At 34.9% G+C, this 8209-nt stretch overlaps 1 long non-coding RNA gene across 5 annotated transcripts; it reads right to left on the reverse strand.

The window, feature by feature from the left end:
* Positions 1 to 3003: 3003 nt before the first annotated feature.
* Positions 3004 to 8209, reverse strand: LOC122598276. Of its 5 annotated transcripts, none has more exons than XR_006323575.1 (9): positions 8108 to 8209; positions 7358 to 7740; positions 7060 to 7253; positions 6910 to 6947; positions 5797 to 5892; positions 4359 to 5378; positions 4127 to 4238; positions 3287 to 3396; positions 3004 to 3222 (listed from the first exon to the last, which is right to left on the reverse strand). It is a non-coding gene; the product is annotated as an uncharacterized LOC122598276 (long non-coding RNA). The 5 variants fall into 5 exon arrangements; XR_006323573.1 differs by having other exon boundaries at positions 4127 to 4479; positions 5059 to 5378; positions 8108 to 8204; XR_006323572.1 differs by having other exon boundaries at positions 4127 to 5337; positions 8108 to 8207.

Here is an 8209-nt window from a genome sequence, read left to right on the forward strand (position 1 = left end):
TCTTTACATAATAGAAATAAAAACATGTAAAATTAATTATCTTTTTTTGACAAATGATAAAAATTAATAAAGTCTACCCATGAACATTTGAACTTGTCCCTCTAAAAGTTTTGTTCAAGTTCCGCCATTGTAAAGAAGCATATTACATTATGCAATATGCATTGACAAATTGTACCAAGTGCTGTAAAAAGAGTATACAATAGACAATGTAAATTTATTCACAATCTCATGTTACCAAGTACAATAGTAAAAATGAAAAACATGCTTATTGTACCTTGAGCATAACATGTTGTAAAAAGATTTTTAGTTTATAGATAATGTGTACACATCATCCTATTAATGCTAATTAATAATTAATAACATCTAAATATATGTTTTGTTGTTTGACACAGGAAGTTGACGAATTTATGCAAACCACTACGTACCATAAGTTGAGGCTTGTCCGTAATGTTGTTATGCCTCTAATTTTGGTGTGCTTTTATTTGGTCCACATTGCTTTTGCCATGGGTGGCCTTAGGATAACAAGTATACACATACCAGACACATATGTTAGGTATAATATAAATAATGTTAGTAACACAATCCTAGTGGAAGCAAGTTTTACAATAGGATTTAGCTTTGAAAAACAAGGTATCGTTGAACTGTCCCCCAAATTGGTAAAATTCTCATTGAAAACAGACATGCTTAATTACCTCCCGATAAGCATATCGGCTAATAAAACGTTCCAAATTTCCAAAACGAAACAAATTTCGGTAGTCAAATTTGAGGATCAGCAGATATTGTTACCGGAAAAACAAATTCACTTTTTTCAAGAGATTTTGCTTGAAGGGAAAGTGTGGATGACTCTGGATGCCGACTTCATATGGCAGCCCAAGCGCCCTTGGATGCTCATGTCTCCTGATACTCCAAGACATACATATTTTGCTTGTGGATTTCATTATTCCGTTGATAGTATACAGATGAAAGGATGTGAAATTCCTTAGTATCATGCATCCTTATATACATTGTAATAATAATGTTATAGTGATACTTTGTATTAACTCTTGGACTTACTATTATCATTATTAGTATTACGAGGGTTTAAAACCCGTGCTACGCACGTCATGTTTTAAATATACTATTTGCATGTATAATGTTGCTGGTTTATACTTGTTGGACTTAAAGTGTTGGGAGCCAAAATGAGCCGTTTTGACCCATTAAAGCCCTGCCTGATATATACTGTATATTTGAAGACATATACATGTGTGTGTGTGTGAGAGAGAGAGAGAGGGAGAAGCTATCATATAAACCACATCATGATCAGAACTGGGCTCACTTCTATAATCTATTATACTGAACGCGGAAGATCAAAAACCCCAAGATAATTTAGTAACACAGCTAGTGCAACTAGACCTGGCAATCCATACCCACATCACTTAGATTGGGCTATATTGGATAAATAATTCAACTGTGCGCGGGTCTGCAACAACTCCAACAAACGATGTCACTGATTTCGGTAGTTCTTTTAATTTGACATGTCAAGCGGGCTTGACCACTCATGAGAATCTCACCCATATGAAAGAAACTTAAAGATGATGAAACAATTAGATGTAACCACCACCGCTGGCCGGCAAAACGGCGCAACCACCAGAGCCTTCTCACCGGTTGCGTGCCATTTCCGGTCATTACCCCGTCGTTGTTTACCACGTGGTTGGTGAAGTGCAATATTTAACGATTTTGGGGTTTAAGATCCATTGTTCAACTGCAAGAAAATTAACGGCGATATGTATGTAACTTGTCTTCAAGTATTATTATATGAATAAAACTTTAGTTAGGTTCATTGTATGTAAACAACCCGGTAAACTGAATGAATTATGTAAGTCACCGGACAAAAAATGTTGCGTTCCGGTCACATGCCAACGGGCCATGTCCTTTTCATTGACCAAGTAGTAATCTAAAATTCAAACCCAGTTATCATTTCGACCCGGTTCTTTTCATCCCTCTTTTCTCTTAAAAATACTAAAAAACTTGTCCAAAAATTTCAATAAATCACCACCCAAAAAAACACAAAAAAATATGATTAAACAATATCAAGATTCAAACCCACAACAACACCACCCAACAGTTTGCGGCCAATGTGGAATCGAGAAAAAAAAATAGCTTTTTCACAAGGTTTGTCTATGTGGCAACTTCCGCCGTCTCTGCACAAACTGCATCCTCCATCTCCACCCACAATGTTTCTGCCCATGGATTCTCGGCGCGTTCGACAAAACCCCACCAGATGACACCGTGGTATGTTTCAAATGCTATTCTTCTTCATACCCAAATTGTGTTATTTCACAGCCGATGTCCATGAGTAAGGAGGAGATAGCGGCGGCGATGGAGGCGGATTACATGCATGGGGTCAGAAACAATTCCGGCCATCAAAAGTATATATAGATGATTAGATGGGGAAGTACATGGTGGTGATGTTATCGAAATCCATCCATCCGCCCATCGAAAATTCCAGCGAAAACAACCCAGATAAAAAAATGTAAGGAATCAAGTTAATATAAAAAAAATGTTAACCGGCTGCCATTATGGCAGGTCAGTGATTACACGATTCATTCAATTTTTACATATTGTTTACATATAATAAACCCAAATAAAGTTTCTTTCTTACGATAGTAATTAAAGACAAGTTACATACACAGATACTTTTCCATATATATATATATATATATGTATATGTATGTGCGTATGTCGGAGATGGTTGCCGTTAAAAAAAAAAAAAGAGTGGGAGATGGTGAAGTGATGAACATCACACACACATATATGAATATGAAAGTTGACTGAAGTTTTTTGTGTGGAAGAAACAAGATATACGTTTCTACTTCATTTGTATGTCATTTTATTGATTGTTAAAATTCATGTGTATATACTTCACGTGTATATAACTATATACTGTAACTATCCATGTTTTAAAATAAAAAAAAAAAAAAATTCTTAATTTTTAGCATTAGTGGTTCTAACTAAATCATGAAATAGTGTTTAATGGTTTTGCTAAAAATAATTAATCCGTTCAGTTAACTTAATGAAAATTTACAAAAAAAGTCATTAATAGTACAAGTAATAAATTTTAGTGAAAAATTGTGGGTTGACCCGCACCCGACCCGCTTTGACCCGTACCCGCATGACCCGCAATCATGAAATGACCCGCTTGGACCCGCGCCTGTTTCGACCCGCATCCGTTTTTACCCGTTCCTGCATAACTAATTGGTTAGCCATCAGACATAGAGTTCATTTTATTCAACTTATCTCGTTTTACCTCGTGACAGTAATTTGTGCAATTGGTTCCTTTTATTATTGTCAAGAGTAGCATATACTGCTGCTATGGAATACTGGACTGCATGCTCAACAAAGGGGTTGCTTGATTCACTGTAATATAATCGACAATCGATGAATGTCAGTTATTACACTTTAACTCACACCTTAGAATCATTTTTAGTTATTAAACATACAACACTTGATTACGAATCACCACGATCTATAAACATAGAAGTAAGACAAAGTAAACACATTAAATATTCTAGTACAAAAATTATTGAATAAACACATTAAGGCAAGTATCAACTATGATTACAAAAATCAAACATTGACTCTTTGCAGTTCTACAATTAATTGATCATTCTTTTTGATAAAATTTTCATAATTTAATTTCACCTTTTTTTTTTTGCCTAGAAAGCGTTCAAAACAACAAAAATGATATCATTTGTGTATCTAGCTTGAAGAAATATACACATAAAAATGAGGACTGAACAATTTTAGCATTCAAAAGTGACTGTATATATTAAACACAACTTCGGTACTAAACTACTAATTGTTTTTGGTTTGGAATAATAACTTTGAAATCGGAATTAAAGTGATCGTGATTATTTATAAGCAGCTAGAGTGATAAGCAAACTCCAATCTGAATTTTTAGAATCAGAGTAAATATTTCAGTTGAATCTGAAAAGAATATTATATACAAAAAAAAATACAAACAGATATCATATATATATAACCCGGACTTCTATAAAACAAATCATACATTAATATAGCTGTAAGTCGCAAGGGTCCATGAATTGCCAGCCAATACATGTGACATGTGCAGGGTGCAAAGGGTTACCTTGGTTGGAATACTTGACATGAGCGTTGCATCCTTTGAAATGGAACCGACCATTATCTAGTGTAACTCCCCTTCGGCAGCGGTTGTGGAGTGAAGTTAAACCATCTGTATTCTGATTGACATGTTGTGTCATCTACACGCACACAACTAAATCCAAAAGAAGGCGTACATCCAGTTGACGAAACCTACACTGGGCAACAAATTGTTGCAAGAAAGTGGGATTTAGGATAACCTGAGGGAAAATTTGAATGTGTTCAAGACAGGTATATCATCACTATCAAGCAGAAGAGTGGATGATATGCTTGAAAGGCAGAAAGCATCTGAAACGCAGTCAGAAGTATGAGCATGAGAACCTGCAAGGGAAAAAGGGTTGTGTATAAAACTGAACGTGATAATTCCTAGCACTTATAGCTGATATTTTTTGGGAATGACTCGAATACATTTTGTGTGGTTTTCAGCCAGGTATCTTCAATATATTAAATCGGAGAGCTGAGAGTAAAAGGTTAGCAATTTCAAACCTTCTATTTTTAAATGGTTAGCTTGGGTTGTGTTGTATCTCAAATGAGTCGGGGATAATAATGATTAATGATACATCTAAGAGAAGATCATTTTTTATTTTACAAAATGAAGAAAAATTCACAAATTGATCCAACCGGACTCGTCATATTTTAACTATCTACTAAAAGATGCCCTATTACAACCTAAACCCTTTTGACACATTACCCAACACGCCTAACCCTTATGACTTGAACCATACAGATAGAGGGATTTAGCTGAACTTTGACTTAACTATAAGAGATGATGCACCTGAAGAGCCAAATAAGTATGTCAGAACTATAGCGTAACTACAGATAATAGAATAAGTCGAATTCCTTATGCTATACTATCTTCAGGAACGTTTGCATAAACAGCTAATCACCCATGACTATAACCTTTTGATTTTCTTGTCCGATAGGCCAGTAGGTAGGATGTGGACAGTTCAAATGATGGTTCTTGTTTTTGGGCCGATAATGTAGCCCCAGCTAGGGTCATTGCACCTGAACGACAAAATAAGTAAGCTGGGCCGACAATCCGACATTGTGTTGGCACATAACTCTGCCTTATATCGACCCGTCCACAAAGATATAGATACTGGTGGAGAAGGTCAACATTCGTGTTCTCTTCGGTGGTCCACGCCCGTGTCCACATAGCCCAAGGTGTAAGGCTAGCCCCTGTTTCAACCGGAACACCTTATGGGGTATTAAAAAATCCCCTAAAACCATAAGAAAAACCTTAGTCTAATTTTGAAAAATGACAACATTAATTGGACTAAATATGATCAATAATCTGTCACTGGAAGCTGCTCGTTTTCACCAATGAAGATATTTTGATATGTAAGGACTCTGATGACAACACAACACCAATAGATGGACCAATGCAATAGACCGAATGATGCTTCCATGCCCCCACTCACCACAGCTAGGCCAAAGTTAAACTGCTGGGTTCATGGAAGCACCATGAAACGCACCACCAACCAAGATGTTGGCACCCACAATTACATTCTGCTACACATTGGTTGAACCCAATTTACGCACAATAAGTTAATTTAAAAAATTAAAAGCGAACTTTTCAAAAAAAAAAAAAATTAAAAACGACCTAAAAACTGAAAAAAGGAGAAGCAAAACATGTACCATCTGTCTTGGACTCTCAGCAGATCTCTGCTAAAGCAACTGAACAATATTGCACTTCAGTCCTCGGCCTAATTGCAGACGTATACAACATAATTTCTGTACACAAAATAAAACAATAAAAACTTCTACGTCCCAAAAATCAAAAATAAAAAATTCAAATAAAAAGAAGAAAAAAGAGGAAGTTATTTTCTGATGTGTCTTCTCAGGGTGGAAATTCAACATGGCCAAATATTTGTACGATGAACGCTGAGCCAGGTTAACTGGCTTATAAGCGTTAGCTGCATGCCATTAGCAATTGAAATATAATTTGACTTTACATACTATATTCTTTTGACAAATCTATTTATAGGTTATTGCATAGGAAAATAAATCAATTTCTTGTATAAGTATTCACTAAAGGCACAGATCTTACCTTACAAATCCCTGAAGTAAATAAACCAAAACCATGCAAATTTCTAACCTTATAAAACTTGTGATGACGGACTATGAAAGACATGTCAGTTTAAAACAGGTTGGAAAGATGTCGTGCCTTATTTGTAATGTGTATGTATTTTTTTTTTCAGAAAAAAGTATGCCATAAGTAATACGAAAGCATGAGGGATAAGCATTTATATTAACTTTATACAGGTTGGGTTAGGCTGATATACTTTAGTTTAGGCGAGCAACCTGGCATATAAAGAGACATTTAATACCGAAAGTTAAAAAGGGCGCTATTGACCTCAGGGGGGTGACACCAGTTTTTTTTGTCCAGTTTTCTGTTGAACCTGAAATTACACGGGCTTCCAAAAGGCAACTATAACCAATTTGAGCACTTGTGTTCAAATTGAATCCCAACCTTTCAAAAAAAATAATAATAATAATATGATACACTAAATCAACGTCCCACATTATACAGGCTCCGCGTGCACATGCTGTTGTTTAGGTTTACTGTCGTGATATGCATACTTTGAGCACTTGTCAGATTAATATTGCAACCATAGAACCATATCTCTAAAGTGCTGGTTGATATTATGAATACGTGTAACGGCATACCAGAAATACACAGAACTAAAAGCATATGAACTGGAAATAACTACGGTACAGAATGCAGATATAGATTTTTTACATTAATACCCATAACAGAAGCATTTTCCATAGTGAATCCATCAAAACTGCAATCGAAAGAAACAGGTCAAATGCATCAAAAATGAATATAACCTAATTTATTAATCATATAAAGTTGAGACTGACAACAATAACAAAATGCATAGGAAGCTAACCGACCTGAGAATCAACAAACTTAAGAACCTCAACAGGGTTGTCATGGAACCTATCATATGCAGGGCCAGCAATAGTCTTAAGAGTACCCTCTATTGTCTCAACTCATGATCACTTGCACAAACTGTTGATGCATATAGAATCCAATGGAGCATGGCCACTTGCACAAACTCTAGTTTATTGAACTTCTCCTATTCACTCTGCTCAAAAAATGCCAAATAAACTCAAACTGGATATATTAGCTGGCTAAGTACAAAATAAGTATAATTAATAAATAAATAATTAACATTAGAAAAAGACTTACCGTGGTTGATTAGCAGCACTAACATTGTTTTTTGCTTGTTCAGAAGTTGTATGTATATCTTCCACAATATTATAATATCGGAGCTTAAATCAAATGTGAGCCTGGATTGATTTCGTGTTGCATGACTTTGCCCATAATTAGAACTACGAAATATTCATGGAATTGGCATATTTATCACAGTAGCCATTAAATAAACTCAAATTCCTTGGGTTTTATCAATTCAAAGATGAAAACTCGACTTGATATAATGAAGCATACATAGGATGCATACACCAATAACATTAACAACATAACTTTCATTTGTACTCAAAACCATCAAAATTTCATATAGAATCCAAAGTTGGCCAATAAATACACCTTGCATCCTCTGTTTCATAATTTTCCTGTTCAATAATAAGAAACCAATACCAAAAAAATGTAAGAAAAGTAAAATATCAATAACACTTCAGGAATCATGGTAAGATGATGCTAACTTGAATTCAAAGTTCTATTTGTAGGGAACAATTAAAAACAAAAAATATACACATACGGAGATTCATTTGATCCTTACAAATATCATACACACATAATCAATTAATAATACACAAAATACATATTAACCTCATTAGATCGTTATTAATTTCAACACACATGATCAATGAGAATCGCTACATGACTGGAATGCCATAGTCGTGATCATAAAATGAAAAAAAAAAGTGAATAGATACCGATACATGTATGTATATATGGAGACTGAGAGATAGGGCATACCTTGAGAGAGAAAATACAAAGCGAAGCAGTTAGTCTTGTGGATATGGAAGATGGATAAAGCAATAATATTTGATTGTAACCGTTTTCTTTACATGGAAGAAA

This window comes from Erigeron canadensis, chromosome 4, assembly GCF_010389155.1.
Source record: "Erigeron canadensis isolate Cc75 chromosome 4, C_canadensis_v1, whole genome shotgun sequence".
Taxonomy (NCBI): Eukaryota; Viridiplantae; Streptophyta; class Magnoliopsida; order Asterales; family Asteraceae; genus Erigeron; species Erigeron canadensis.